The sequence below is a fragment of the Schistocerca gregaria genome, chromosome 1 (genome assembly GCF_023897955.1).
Source record: "Schistocerca gregaria isolate iqSchGreg1 chromosome 1, iqSchGreg1.2, whole genome shotgun sequence".
NCBI lineage: Eukaryota > Metazoa > Arthropoda > Insecta > Orthoptera > Acrididae > Schistocerca > Schistocerca gregaria.
Genome location: NC_064920.1, coordinates 537,639,877 through 537,655,973, shown reverse-complemented (window position 1 = coordinate 537,655,973; position 16,097 = coordinate 537,639,877). Strand labels below are relative to the sequence as shown.

General features: G+C 41.8%; 1 protein-coding gene across 16 annotated transcripts in view; it reads right to left on the bottom strand.

Moving 5' to 3' along the window:
• LOC126355485 (phosphatidate phosphatase LPIN2) overlaps nucleotides 1–16,097 on the bottom strand; it is a 284,685-nt gene that overhangs the window by 113,865 nt on the left and 154,723 nt on the right. For all 16 annotated transcript variants that reach the window (XR_007565507.1, XM_050005848.1, XM_050005856.1 and 13 more), the window contains one exon: nucleotides 14,301–14,351. The gene's annotated coding sequence lies outside the window, so the exon portion shown is untranslated. The remainder of the gene's footprint in view (nucleotides 1–14,300; nucleotides 14,352–16,097) is intronic.

Below are 16,097 nucleotides of genomic sequence, written 5' to 3'. Positions count from 1 at the left end.
AGCCACTCAACGGTGTGTGGCGGAGGGCACTTTACGTGCCACTGTCATTACCTCCCTTTTCTGTTCCAGTCGCATATGGTTCGCGGGAAGAACGACTGTCTGAAAGCCTCCGTGCGCGCTCGAATCTCTCTAATTTTAAATTCGTGATCTCCTCGGGATTTATAAGTAGGGGGAAGCAATATATTCGATACCTCATCCAGAAACGCACCCTCTCGAAACCTGGCGAGCAAGCTACACCGCGTTGCAGAGCGCCTCTCTTGCAGAGTCTGCCACTTGAGTTTGCTAAACATCTCCGTAACGCTATTACGGTTACCAAATAACCCTGTGACGAAACGCGCCGCTCTTCTTTGGATCTTCTCTGTCTCCTCCGTCAACCCGATCTGGTACTGATCGTTAAATGAAACTTTAAAGATGTTCGAATGTATTTCTTAATCACGCTTTAGCTATGTAGCTTTTACTCCAAAAATCGTGTCACATCCTCTGCACTGTTGTGCTCTGTCGTGCTGTTAATACGCACTATGAAAATGGCTGAGACTATTTACTGTTCCGCAGTGAAACAGACGTGTGGAACACGGTTAAAAAGTGCCGAGAAATAGGTAGTTCTCAATGTTTTTCATAAGTTTACAGAGATAGTCGGCTTTGAAGTTTTGCAACTGACTGTATTAGACACAGTTGAATTTGATATTTACGTTCCATGTATAGCGCTACCGGGAACGTAGCAGATTGTTTTATTCTCAGTAAGTCATGGTTCACATGTTCAAAATCTTGTCGGCGTCATTTTTTCCTCGTTCAATTTGAAATACCTACATATCATAATTGTAAAATTCATCATCCTTTTTTTATGAATAATGCACGTCTGTTTTCATTTCAAACATAAATTATTAATTAGTGATATTTTATGAAAAACTGAATAAACTTTGCTTAACATAAGAAAGAAAAACAATTTAATTTTTGAGACAAAAATGAAGAACTAAATACTCTTTTTGTGGACTGTGTCCATTGTTTCATACCACAGATGTTGGTAAGTGTCGTAGAAACATGGAAAACAATCATTTTCACAGCATCGAGCACAACATACAAATGCTGCATTTTTACATTTGCCACCGTACCATTACAATATGAACCCAACAGAACTGATCTTGAGCCAAGTTACGGGATTTGACCCGAGAAATAACAAGACCGTTAAGCTGCCACACGTACTGGAACTAGCGCACACAGCTTTTTCACATGTCATTGCCAAACACTGGAGGGATACAGACGGCATGTCATAAAAGAAGAGGAGAAAATGCGGCGCCTGGTTGGCTTCGTGGATTCAGTTGTTGATCGGCTCGTTATCAACGAAGCAGATGACAGTTCCAGAACTGACACGTATTTCCCGGATTCAGATAAGGAAGGAGCTAAGAGATTAGCAAATGTTCAAATTCCTGGGGGACCAAACTGCTTAGGTCATCGGTCCCTAGACTTACACACTACTTAAACTAACTTGAACTGACTTACGCTAAGAACGACACATTCACCCACGCCCGAGGGAGGACTCGAAGCTCCAGCGGGAGGGGCCGCCAGTCCGTGACGTCACGACTCAAACCGCGCGGCCCCTCCACGCGGCCGAGATTAGCAGACGACTGATTGTAATTAATGGCTTCAGTGGCTTCAGAATTAAACAGTACGGTGAAATCTATGCAGCATGCATTTGCATCAAACATACCCCGCTCAGAAAAATTACCCTGTATTTAAATTATGAATTTTCATCACTCGTGATTGTTATTAGAATACTATGTCAGGTGAGAACGAGAGCATTTTACGCTTGCCGTCTCGTCACCTAAGCAGCGCACAGCAATGCTGAATATTATTTCATTCTTTTTAAAAATTCGAAGCTATATTGTTTCTTTGCTCGTCTCTTTTTACGTCCGAACTGCAGCTGCTCACACCATTGCATGTTAACTGGACCGCTGGCTGGTCACTGCTGTCAAAGCTTAATGCGCCGATAAAGCTGTTGTCCCGCGTTATAGCTCAAGTCTATGTGCGTGGAACACAGCACAAAATGTATCCTTATGATCGTACTTGTCTGTATTGGGCACAGCTTGGCTTTCGCTTCACGTGAAACTAAATCCAGTGAGATTAAAGCAAACGCGGAAGAATACATGGCGTAATGTTTACATCAGGTTTATTCTTGTGATGAACACAGTATAGCTTCAGCCGCCGCAGGAATCCCCCAACAATTGCCTCACAAAAGTATTCGACGGGCTACAGTACGCTTGAAAACAAGAGCCGAATATACTTTGCGTTAAGAAAATTACTTCATTTTAATCATTTACATTTATTGGTGGAAACATATTACAAAACAGGGAGAGGTTGCAGATACTCACAAACACTTCGAACATTATCAATTACCTATAAGGAAATGGTCACGTAGCATGGATGCAGGAAGTGTCGTTCTTGTGAAATACAGTTAGCTCTTTGTTCGTACGAAGCTAGGAGTGCTATCGACAGAGGATCTCAAATTGGCTCCATATCTAGATTTCCAGAAGGTTTTCAACAGCGTTCCTCATAAGAAATTTCTAATAAAACTGCGTGCCTGTGGAGTATCGTCTCACGTGTGCGACTGGATTTGTGATCTCCTGTCAGAAAGAGTAATCGGCGGGATGTCATCGAGTAAAATGAAAGTGATATCTTGCATTTCCCAAGGACCTGTTAAAGGCCCTCTGCTGTTCCTAATCTATATAAACGATTCGGGAGACGATCTAAGCAGCCCTCTTAAATAGTCTGCAGATGATGTTGTTTACCGTCTAGTAAGGTCATCGTCAGATAAAAACCAAATGCAAAATGTTTTAGTCATGACATCTGTATGGTGCGAAAGTGGCAATTGACTGTAAATAATTCAAAGCACCAGGTCATCCACATGAGTAGTAAAAGAATCCGTTAAATTTCGGTTACATGACAAATCACGCAAATCTCTAGGCTGTCATTTCAACTAAATACTAAGAATTACAATTACGAACTACTTGAACTGGAACGATCGCATGGATAAAATTGTGGGCTAGGTAAATCAAAGACTGCGTTTTACTGGCAGAACACTTACAAGATGCGACAGATCTACTAAAGAGATCGGGTTCTCTTCCTTTATCAGTCGTCCTCTGCTAGGGCGTTGCTGACCGGTATGGTATCGCTACGAAATACGATTGACGGAGGACATTGGAAAAGTTCAAGAAAGGGCAGCTCGTCAGAGTTCCACGAATATGGTACATGAGTTGTGGTGGCGATCATTGAAAGGAAAGCATTTGTTGTTGAGGTGAGATATTTTCGCGATGTTTCAATTACCAACTTTCTCTTGTGAATGCGAAAACATTCACTGTCGCCAACCTACATAAAACTGATCATCGCATCGGAATAAAATAAGACAAATCAAAGCTCGAATGGAAAGATTTAATTGTTCATGTTTTCCACGCGCTGTTAGAGATTGGAACAAAGATAAAGAGTGGGAAGTTGGTTCGATGAACCCTCTATCAGTCAACCATTAATTGCAGAGTAGTCATGTCGATGTAGAACCCTGAAGTTTTAGGCTATGTTTTAACAAATCCTCTACATGTCAACCACCAGTCCCAAGAACAACATTTGGACGAGATCTTGGAGGCTAAGAACATAGGGCTGCCCGTTTCAGCGTTGAGGCACTGTGGCACAGAAAAACACATACATTGTGACAGTGTGATGACGTTTCATCCTGTTGCTTTATGAAACTATTATAGTCCTCTTGAAGTTGAAAAAGTCATGTCTGCAGCATTTCAAGATGTCATATACCAGTCACGGAATGGTAATCAAAAAAGGAATGCGCTATATACCGTCTCATGCGAAAACACGTTCACTTCGTGCATATCTTTTTATGCTGTACGAATTCATGAGAGTTTTGGAGTCCTCATATCCGCGCTCTATGCCCCCTAACTGTACCGCTACCATGAAATGTTGCTTATCACTGATAATTTACCGCGGTAAAAATCTTTTATCGTCCATGTTCAGTAAGAAAGACGAAGAGCTTAGACTAACTGCAGACTGGAGTCGGTATGGTTCGTAGACCGAACAACGCTTAAGACTCGCTAGCCGTATGTTGATTTGGAAGTTGTGCTCGACGAGCAGTCTTTCGTGGGATCCACTTAAAAGATAGTGGAATGTTCTCCACTCTTCCATCAGAAGTGCTATGTCGATCAGGATTCTCACGTCTGGATAGATATCCTGGCTCTTCAAACTGGAGATAAAAACGACAAATGTTTTTCACCAGAGGCGAAACAATTCCGAAACATCGCACCACTGACCGTCACTTGTTCAGCTGCAGCACACCAAAAAGTTACTGCTGAGTGGACTCCATCGTGCTTCAGATTGAAGCCGTAAACGCGATTCTTCTAGGAATGACCGTTATGTCGTAACGCAGAAGGCTTTATAATCGGGTCAAAGAACAATTGTGGTAACATAGCAAAACAATGTTTAGCATGTGTGAATCGATATATTAAACTGTTGAAAAAATTGGCATTTGAAACTGAAGCCGGTCGCCGTATTGACGCCATTTCGGCGACTTGTATGTCAATGATGATGATAATGATGATGAAGGACACACAACACCCAGTCCCCTGCCGGGAATCGAACCCGGGCAGTAGCGTGGAAGCAGTAACGCTACCGCTGCGCTAGGGAGGCGGACGTACAACAGAATGTGTGTAAGGAATGTAAAAACTTATGGTGGGGACCTCAAAATTCTAAATAAGTAAAAAAGTTTCGTAAGACGTGGAAAGCATGAAGGAAGGAGGCCAGCGTTCCTTAGACACCTGTACCAAAGACCATATAGAGTAACCAGAAAGATTTTCGACTATCAATGGGAAGCAAATGATCACCTCAAACCATTTTAAATATGTGGTGAGTTTTAATACCTCAAAACTCCAAATGTTAGCAAGAAGTGTGTTTTCACAACACAAACTTTGGAAGAGATGCATCGTGAAGGCAGAACTGAGAAATCGAGAAGATCTGCGGGAGAACAACAAAGATTACTGGGAAGCAAATGTGCGAAGGAACACTGGAGTCAAAAAGACCTTCACTTCTCGGGAAATAATTGATATCGTATCGTGATTCAAAAGCGTTTCTAAAATAAATAAATAAATTTGTTAACATCTGTCATAAATTTAATTGTCACTAAGTCTTTTTTGGAGGCATTTCTATGGAGTGAAGCCTTGTACGAAAGTGAACGTGGACGATAAGGCAGTCCATGCATTTCAGAAAAGAAGAGGATAAAAGCTTTTGAAATGTTGTGCTACAGGAGAGTGCTGAACATCAGATGGATAGTTCGAGTAAGCGATTAAGAGGTTCTAAAACCAACTAACGAAAATAAAATTGTGGGATAACTTGATCAAATCAAAAGAAGGGATCGATGGATATGACGATCCTGCGGCATCAAGGAGTCGTCAGTATAAAACAGAAGGAAGTTTGGAGTTGAAAGTGTGTGTGTGCAAAGAGCGGGCGGGGGTGGGGGTTGGGGGTGGTAAAATTTGTAGAAGACCTGAGTAGTTATGCAGAGATGAAAATGCTTGCACTGAACAGACTGATGTGGAGATTTGCATAAAAGCTGTCTTAGCACTGAAGACCACCACTAAGAACTTCGTGATTTAACATGATGAACCATATAATCGACTGTCACTGAAAACGAATGATCCTCTAGCAGTTTCGTACGGCACCATTACCCCTTTCGCTATATATTCTCGTGCGACAGCTATGAAAATACATCAGTGAAAAAGTTACAGTACACCCCTGAGAGGGTTTAAACAAACTTATGTTCGGATTAGAGGAATCGGCGACCACAGCAACTGAGCCGTATTATCACGCGACTGGCAGTTGCGAGGTCGCAGTGTTGCGGAGCGAGACCTGCTCTTTGCTCTTCACCGACCGCTTCCTTCGTTTTTCTTCGCCAAGCTTCGTGTCTGTTTCTAACGAGCTACAGATGGCCGACTGCGAAACCGTCTCCGAGAATTATAGCACATATCTCGTCGCAGACGTGTTCCCCGTCCCTCCCCCACTTCCGTCCAAGTGCGTGTCTGCTGCGTTTCTTTGAGGACGATTCGACGAATCTGATGCATGAATTTCATCACAACAGTCTGCATGATATCAGACGATTGGAAATAAATGTATGTTCTTAACTACTTTTTATGCTCATTTGAAAAGTGTTCTTAGTTTTGCTGTATCATCTATAGGTTATCATAACGGAATAAATTTTATTTTAATTTAGGTATAGAAATTTTATTAGGACAACAAGCTGGGATCACTCAATTGCTCCTTTTTTTATTTGAGTGTGACAGCTGGACGAAGAAATAAAAAAGTATTGGTGTGTGCAGATTTGACTAAATGCCAAGTATTTTGCTGCTGCAACTAAAAACATCTTGCAGTAACTGCTTGTAGGCCACAAAGAAATATTTTCTACCACTACATATCGTACTGGGCTTGATCATATAGTTTTTAAGGTTTGTTCCAGAAGGTTGATCCAGCTTTAAGTACCATTTTACGAAATTTCCCTTCATCAGTCTAGAAAAATTGATATCTAATATTTTTTGTTGGTCCTCGAATTCACAAAATGATGAAGCATCACGAAGTTGGAAAAATGTGAATGTTAGTAAAAAGAAGATGCATGGGCTGCCTTCATGTCTGTCACTGAAAACGTTCTAGGGAATAAGAACTTCCAAATCACTATAACGCTGTGAAAACCATGTTGGAAAACTTCAAGAAGCTAGTCTGTAACACGAATGTGAAAGTCAACTTTACTCACATACTGTCTACCTCCCTGACAACGCAGGTTCGTGTGGTAAAGGTTAATGCGTGTTTCTTTTAGAGAATACAGTACCTACGGAAGCCAAACCTGAAGGTGCCAAGTCAGCTCTGTATGGCAGAAAACACAACCTGGTTTGTAACATCGGTCGGTGGCAATCTAACATGCACATTGAGATAAGAGACTCAGCGGCTGGAAAGACATTGGTACTAACCTTGCTGAAGGAAGCATCGGCACCTTCCACCCACATGATTTAGGGGAAGCAAGTGCCCTCGCATACCTCTCACCGAGCGAGGTAAAGCAGTGGCAAGACGCCGGACTCTTATTCGGGAAGACGGCGGTTCAAAGCACAGTCCGATCATCCAAATTTAAGTTTTAGGCGGTTCCCCTCACCGGCTTAAGGCGAGTGCCGTGACAGTTCCTCCTCCATCTCTAACGACTACGTAGATGTTACTTCTGGTTCTTGTGCACCTAACTTTGGTACCTTGTTCAGCCTTCGATGTCCTTAAGATATGTGGAAGTGCTGATGTAACAGATCCGGTGGGAAGTGACTACATGTCTTACTTTCCTATAGAACTAAAAGTTTTCTTTTAAGATCCGCTCTTTTGCGCCAGCAAACTATTCATTTTGTATTTACCATTGTCTTCGTTAAGGATTCCCTTGGGTGGTTGCTGCTGATCAATCGTCGTTTGAAATGAATGCAAAGAGCAGCAAGGAGCAGGACAAGACATGCACCCCCCCTTCCCCCTCTCCCCTCTAGAAAGTAATGTTGGTTTCTGTGTATACCGGACTCGTATCCTACCCCGCCGCACAAAAAAGACTTATCAGTTCAGTGTCTGAAGAAAGCCGCAACACGTAATGGATGTATGTATGCATGCATGTATGTGTGTGTGTATGTACGTATTGAACCGGGGACCTGGGAACGACCGGGAGGCTTCGTTCCCGCCGTAGCCCTCAGTGGTACACAACCCTACAACATGCTACGGCAGTCCACTCACCCCACCGCCACTCTACACCGAACCCATTCCAGACGAGTGTAACCCCACGTTTGCGTGGTAGAGTAATTATGGTGTACGCGTACGTGGAGACTGCGCAGCAATCGCTGACACAGTGCAACTGAGGCGGAATAAGGAGAACCAGCCCGCATTCGCCGAGGCAGATGGAAAATCGCCTTAAAAACCATCCACAGGCTGGCGGACATTCTAGACCTCGATGCTAATTCGCGGGGCGGATTCGCACCGGGGACCGGCACGCCTTCCCGCTTGGGAGGCAGTGTGTTAGATCGTACGGCTAGCCGGGCGGGCTACATGAAATGGATAAGTCAAATGTAACACGAGTCATTTGTCGGTCGCGAAATCTAGAGAATTTTTCGCGGTTCGCCTCTATTTTCCTCTGCAACAAAAAGAGATAAAACAGTCGTGGGCTCTAAAAGTAGCGTTGCACCTTCGATTCGCGGCTTTTTTTTTTGCTTTTTTTTTCTTCCGTTGCTAGCCAACGTCAAAATCTACTATAAATAAGAACGCTGAAAGTGTCTAACAGCGAAATAACAAGCACAAAGCTCACACAAAGCAGGAACTATACTGTCTCGTCTCAGTTAAGCACGTCATAGGTAGTGTGTGCTGGGGACGTGACAACATTAGTATCTTTTGCGATGAATAAATACAGGTTTCGAATCGTTCTCAGTTTTATTTTGTAAGAAATTGTGGTTTGTTCTCATGCTACAACAAAACGAATATAGGTCAGCTCCCCTAACTCAGAGAACTCTGATGATTTTTGCTGAAAATTTTCGTGCTGCCAACATTAACTGATTTCCATATCGCCTGTAAAGAGCTTCGCTCCATACAGTAAACGCAAAACAAATGTGGGAAAACAAAATAACCGAAAAATTTCACTTGAATGTGCCGAAATTTTGCACGCCAAGTGTAAATGTGCGTGCCGGCCCGGGTGGCCGAGTGGTTCTGGGCGCACAGTCTGGAACCGCGCGACCGCTACGGTCGCAGGTTCGAATCCTGCCTCGGGCATGGATGTGTATGATGATGTTCGGTTGGTTAGGTTTCAGTAGTTCTAAGTTCTAGGTGACTGATGATCTCAGAAGGTAAGTCCCATAGTGCTCAGAGCCATTTGATTTTGTAAATATGTGTTTCAACCTATGGTTACAAGTTTATCAAGACAGGATAAAATAACATAAAATTCACTGAAGGTGCGAAATGAGTTTGGGAAATTAAACAGATATATTGCAGCAAGAATAAACGTGTAGCTTATAAGCTAAAGTGAACAAGAACGTACTGTTACCGCCTTTGTGTCTTTTTCAGAAAAGACAGAGAATTATGCCGTCATTAACCTCACATGCAGGTCGCGAGAGGAAGGTGTTACAGTCACAACATTAACGGACAGCCAGGAATCTCTGTCCATGTCGCAAGATACTTTCTACGGACGGGTATGCAGGGGTAAATTCTGAGACGTGGGAACACCGAGCCACAGCAACCGCATTACTTGGTTGAATCAACAGGCGAACTGATACGACAACAATAAACCCTTTACACTCATTTTTATAACTGATTGCGTGTGTTGCAATGTTTTGGTATTTGCCGTGATAATATATTATCAAGAAATGGTGTGATGTGCTGAAAATGGGGTATTACCGTAACAAACAAATACAGAAGGATAACTAGATGAAATAACTGTCTACACAGCTGTGCAACTAGACGGCAAATAGATGCAATTAAAGAAAAGTAAGAACTGTGTCGAGCCCGCGCGTCGATAACATACCTAGTTGAATGGGGCAATCTCCCCTGCTCCCCTTTCCGGACGATGTTGCAACAATAATGCCACTGCCGCTAACAACGTTAAGTTACCTTGCCGGAGGAGTAAGCTGTTGCAGGAAATGCGCCGGACGGCCAAATACGGAAGCGAGGAGGATCGCAGGGGGGCAGAGGCAGTGTGGAGGTGAGGTATCGCCCTTGCTCGCCTCAGGTGCAACAGACAGAGCCCGTTGTGCAAGACGGTGGCGACGGCGCGCGGCGGACGGGGGCCGGGCTTTCTCGACAGCCGCTCCTTGTCCCACTTGGTAAGGTCGCAGCCAATTGCTGCTTGGCCCAGCCGCGCGCGGTTTTGAAACCCGGCGGGTACGCCACCGCCACCAAACCGCAAGGCGCGAGGTCACTCAGTAGGGACGTGCTCAGCCTCATTTACAGCATTCTTAAACACCTTTACACGAGAAACTTTCTTGTTGCAATCGACTTTTCGTGGTAAGTAAGTCTACTGAAGCGCCCCCTGGCATTTTATTACTGTACGAGTATCGCTGTCAGGCGTGGTCGTTATTGTTTGCACATCAGTGTTTTAAACTTCGCGTGTAGTGAGAGCTGTCGGCTGTGCAGTCTGTCACCTGAACGGTGAAAGTGGGATTATGAGGGGCGATCCTTTTACGAAAAAATTTAAATGTAGTAACAATCTAGGAACAACAAAGATAACAACGTTTATTAATGACGAAAGCAAGAGTCATAGTTGATGTTTTTGACAAAGAGCGTATGGTTAATATTCCACTCCTCTGAGAACCGAAAGAAGAGGTACACTGTCGTCCAAAGAACTCAAAACATATACGTTTTGTCCCGAGAAAATACATACAAACATATGCAATGATATGTGCGTATAGCCTTATTGGCCAAGAGTCTCGTTTGCGCTATGCGACTGCCTGGCTGCAAGTTCTTTCATTTGAAGCCACTTCGGCGTCTTGCCCTTAAATGATGATGACAACGCACACACACCGTCTCGAGCGGAATAAAGACCCCGAGCAGGCCGCGATCGAACCGTGAATACCGTGATCGAGAGTCAGCAAAGCTAACCACAAGACCACGAGCTGCTGAGCTTATAAATTTATCAAAATACGTACAATGCAGTGAAGAGCACCATCTTACTTTATCCTTAGTATCTGCTTTTCCTTGTAAGTGCGAAAGAACATGGAAAATTATATTTGTCGTTAAATGTCTCCAACTTTTCATTGCTGAAACAATTTGATTGAAATTAGTTCCCTATTTACGTTCTTATTTCTGTACAGTGTAGACCTAGTCTTTGTTCACGCATTTGAAACGTTAACATATGTTTCCCTTGCAGATATTCCGTATCTCTTGTGAAAAGACGATTGTAGGAAAAACAGGTCAATGTGCAAACTTTACCATGTGCCGCCTCAAATCAAACAACAACATGTAGATTATCAAGAAAGAAGAGGCTGTCTCGGTTGCAAATAAAGATTAAGAAGAAACAACAGTACGAAATCCATTACTATAATAGGACTGAGTGCGACGGGATAGGTCAACTTTCGAGGTTTTTAAATGACTAAATAGTCTCCTGTTTCTGCGCATGCGCTGTCTCCGGCGTACTTACAATCTTATAAATCCATACTAGGTACAGTGAATTGATCACTGACGTCACTGACTCACTTGTGACGTGGTTGGTGGTTAATTTACACGCAAGCTCGAGACAAACATCCACAACGAGTATTCGATTCTGACCAGAAAGTCGCTCGTTTAATGTGTATTACACCAAAATGTTGCAGGCCGTACTATTAAAGCTAACAAGTCAAATGAAGACTGGAAGAAATGTGACGAAATTTGCTTCCGCGATGTGCAAGTATTATATGCAGATACGGTGTACAGTACAGAAGGAAAGAGAGAACGCAGTTGCGAGGAATTTGAATATTTACTCCAGAATCGTAGAGGTAGAGAGTATATAAAATGTATACTAGAATTAGTAAGAAAATCTCTCCTGGGAAAGAGGAATGTGCTAAAGTCGAATGTAAGTTATAGCAAGTATTTTCTGGCAGTGTATGTTCGGAGTGTAACTTCATAAGGAAGTGAAAATAGGACGGTAATTATTAAAGACAAGAAAACAATACAGTATTCTGAAATTTGGTTTTAGAGAAAAATGTTGAACACCGCAGGCTACCTCAGACTATCTTAAGTCAGTGTAGACTACCGTAGCTTTCGTCATGTAAGATGGGAACCGCTTTATCCGTATGTTAGGTGTGCTGCATATATATTGGGCGTTACATGTTTTCGATAGCTCTTTTTTGCATATGTGATCAGTGTTTTATTAGATTCCCCTAGTAACCGGAGGTAGTGAAACATCTAGAAACTGAATGAGGGTATATAACGAGTCACATAACGTACAGAACATTTTTGTTCTACGTAGTTATCCTCTTATCTGTTACTTAAAAGCAAACAATATAGCAAGATTGAAACTTAATATTTCACTCAGGTTTTATTCGAAAAGTGTTGATTTGTTACGTAAGACAGGGGGTTAAGTAAAAATAAAAAAATACCGGTTTATCATATAGCGCCAGAAAACTCAATTTTCTCAAAAAAAAAGTAAAATTAAAGAAAACACAAAACACATCAAACACCGTTTCAGTACTTCGGCGAGGTTATATACAACATGTTTCTGTTACTACTAAACAACTTTCGCACTTATCAATAACAATAGAAAAATTTTTTGCCTTTAATGATGATGAAGAACTTTATATTGAGCGCAAAATAATAATAATTACACAGTTTTTTTGTTTGTGCGTTTAAACTGTACTTTAATCAACTGTAATTGATTTGGTTACATAGAAACAAAGAAGTTATACAATCAGCTAATTTTTATTATTTATAAAATTCAATTTATACTCTATAAGAATATAAAATGCACAATGGACTAACACTGAACGATTCACTGTGCGATTCTAATTACGTGCAAAAGAAACAAATAAAGAAACAAAAAAAGAAACAAAAAAAAGAAACAAAAAATAAAGAGAAGTCGTCAGCTTCCGATTTCTCCCTCAACTATTCATCTATATTTCTTTCCCTGCCAATGCTACTAATACAACCGGTAATCCTAGCACTCCATACGTCATTTATGTTTTCTATGAAAACTACCAGACCGTGAGTTGAAATGAGGAGTAAATAGCTTTATGGCACAACTTGAGGGATGGATTGATAGGACACATCTTGAAGCATCAAGAAATCATCAAGAGTGTGGTGTGGAAGTTGTAAAGGAAGACCAAGAGTTGACTATAAGAAGTCGGCTGAAATGGATATAGGTTTAGTAGTTATGCAGAGGCGGAGAGAACTGCACAAGGTACGCTAGTGTGGAGAACTGCATCCAATTAGTTTTAGGAGCGATGACTTCAACAAAAACACTGCAGAAGGGAAGGAAAACACTTTTCTGGGTGCTTCCGTGGCCTTAGGGTGTAATGTCGGTGCCTCGTTAAAATGAGGTCACAGTTTCTATTTCCTCCTGGCGAATGATTATGGCTTTTAAATGTGCTATTACAGCATGCGCCCACTGTAATGATAAAATTAAATGATATAACTGAGCACATGTGTATGTGTGCATATCAATGAAAGAGAAGCAAGTAGATGGTAAAACGTACTAAAATACAATCGTCAGCAATTGAATCGGGCATGGCTACAGTACTGGAGAGAGACAACAGTGGATGGAGTAAGTAGTTCTCCGTGTTTTTAAATGGAAGCGGAGGGCCTTGGCCGATTGTAGGCAGCCAGAGAATGTTTTAATGCAGTGAGTGATAAGGAACGACAAGTCACTAATTTCGCATACCAATTGTATGTATGTATAGCGACATGCCCCGCTTCTAGAAAGCAGCCACGACAATCCACTTCTGCTCCTTTGCAGTTACGTATGTTATTGACGTTATGAGATAACTTCTGCTTTAATTATTTGGCATGTGTGAGGAGACATCGAGTGATATTGAGAATTCCGAGTCGGAATAGCATAATGGTAACGCGACTGTTTGCGAATAACAAGTGACTAAGGTTCATGTCCTGGCCATAGCAAACATTTTGATTTCATATAGACACTGGCCATTACCCAAACTTCAATAGATTTGCGTTCCATTTTGGGTGATCTTTGTGGGTGACAGGCTTATCTATAACAGTATGTGAAAATCTAAAATGAATGTACGAGCAACGAAGAAATGCAGCGTCGGATAAATATAGGGTTTTTTGCACGGTAAGTCTTATATCCCATGTCTCTAATTTGTTGACTAGAATAATAAATGTTGAATAGAAAACAGTAAGTGTTATCATTCCGGTAACACCAAAAACTGTTCACATATATCTGTTCACATATATCTGTTCACATATATCTGTTCACATATATCTGTTCACATATATCTGTTCACATATATCTGTTCACATATATCTGTTCACATATATCTGTTCACATATATCTGTTCACATATATCTGTTCACATATATCTGTTCACATATATCTGTTCACATATATCTGTTCACATATATCTGTTCAAATATATCTGTTCAAATATATCTGTTCAAATATATCTGTTCAAATAGAAGCATGTAGGTCCTGGAGGTAACTACGACACTGGCCGCTGAAATACTTTTATCAGTTGGACATTTCCAGTAGACGGCGTTCTATAGAATTCTTCGTGTACTAGCAGCATCGTGCACAACAAATATAAAATAATTAAGGATGTTTGTTCAAAATTACTCACCTCCCTTTCCGCTCGACCGATGTGACGCTGCAGATCAAACACACTGGTAACCTAGAACAGAAAAGATATATAAGATACAAGAAAAAAAGAGGAAAAAAGGGATATCTAACGTGTTAGAAATCAACCAGAACTACGTTTATAGAAATTTCTCTTGCATTTACATTAAGAAAGAGTGGCCCTGGTGTACAAGATACTTCAAAAACTGTGTCATTACCTTCTGTGGTTCGCTACGTACAGTATGTCACATTTTATTTATTTATTCTAACGACAAATCTTAGCCAAATGCTATCCACGCTTTTCCGTTGTTATACAGGTGACTGGTGATCTACATGACGGAAGCTTGTAGCAAATAAAAACTTTTTATTTAAGCAGCTGCTTATCTCGGTAATAATTACGTTCTCTAAGTATTTACAATTTCTGGAGCACCACTTACATGAAATTTACCGCATAAAAGACAATGTTACATGGCAGGAACAGGTGGCGCTCTTCTGTCGCAGAGTGTTTGCAACCCAACACGGCAACAGCCAGTCCAGTTGTTGTAGAAGCCACTCTCGCCTTCATTCACACACTCCGGACACGCGCCAATGCCATACTGTATAGTGTACTGCTGAGGGGTGCGGCTGTTTGCGCTCGGTGGCCTTGTGGCGCCAGGACAGAAAGCGATAAACTCCACGACCACATGGCGGTAGCCTTTCAACGCACTCGCCTTGGTGCCGCGTCCGTGTAGAAAACGTTTCCCCTTGAATCGCGGATGCCCTGTTTTTGGTAGCAGCTACCGCCATCCACGCTTCGGCAATTATAGTGAGATTTACTTGACGTGACGTCAGTAAGGACTCTCTCCTTTTGGTCTATCTATCTTAAGACAAGGCACACAAACTGACAAGAGGGAGGCGTCGCCAGTCGCTATTGTAATTATGACATCACATACGATTTTCGTCACAATACAACAACGGGTCCGAGAAACTGGTATGCTCACAACTAGCAGGGTTGACTCTAGTGCTCCACGGACAAGCCACGCTCCCGACTGTGAGTAGGGCGTCCTTCGTCATGTAGAAGATGAGCAGCCGGCGAGTCTTCGAAACATTGTAGAGTGCAAAGTTCTTAACTCATTGTCTCCGCTGTGTACGCACGGTGAAACGTGCGATCTTTAAACTTATTCTTCATCCCGATGGTATATTTTCGGACATGTATGCGTTTCCGAACTTGGGTTCCTTATCACGACTTTGTCTACTGTGTCACTCGACGACCACTATAAGCCTGTAATATGAATTGTGAAACACCCAGTATAAAGCTACACTCCAGACAAAGAAATTGTTGTATCTTTCTTTGTTCTACCAGATTCATTTTTCTGTTAACAACAGAGCGCTTTTACCGGTGAATACTTCATATTTTATTTTCTCCTCACAGCTTTCATTTACCATCATCAAACTTCCTCAATACTTCCTTTCAGGTCTTCCCTTGCATATTTTGATGAAACCGTAATCTTTTCTGATTTTCAATACTCCGGCCTTTTCTACATTTATCTTCATTCCCTATGCTTTTCCCATTTTTGTGATACTCTGTATGATACATTGTAGCTCTTCCTGTGATGTTACCTACACAGCTTGATCCTTTATGTATTTGTCTTTATGCTTTCTCTTCATATTATTATGTCTCTTAATTTGTGTAATGCTTTATATAAAAACTGAAAAGCAAACAACGTTCTTGTCTAACATTTGTTCCAACACCCGTCTTGTCCGTTTCCTCGTCCCAAAGTCTTACTACTACTTTTCATCTTATTTGCCGTTTTCCGCGTTT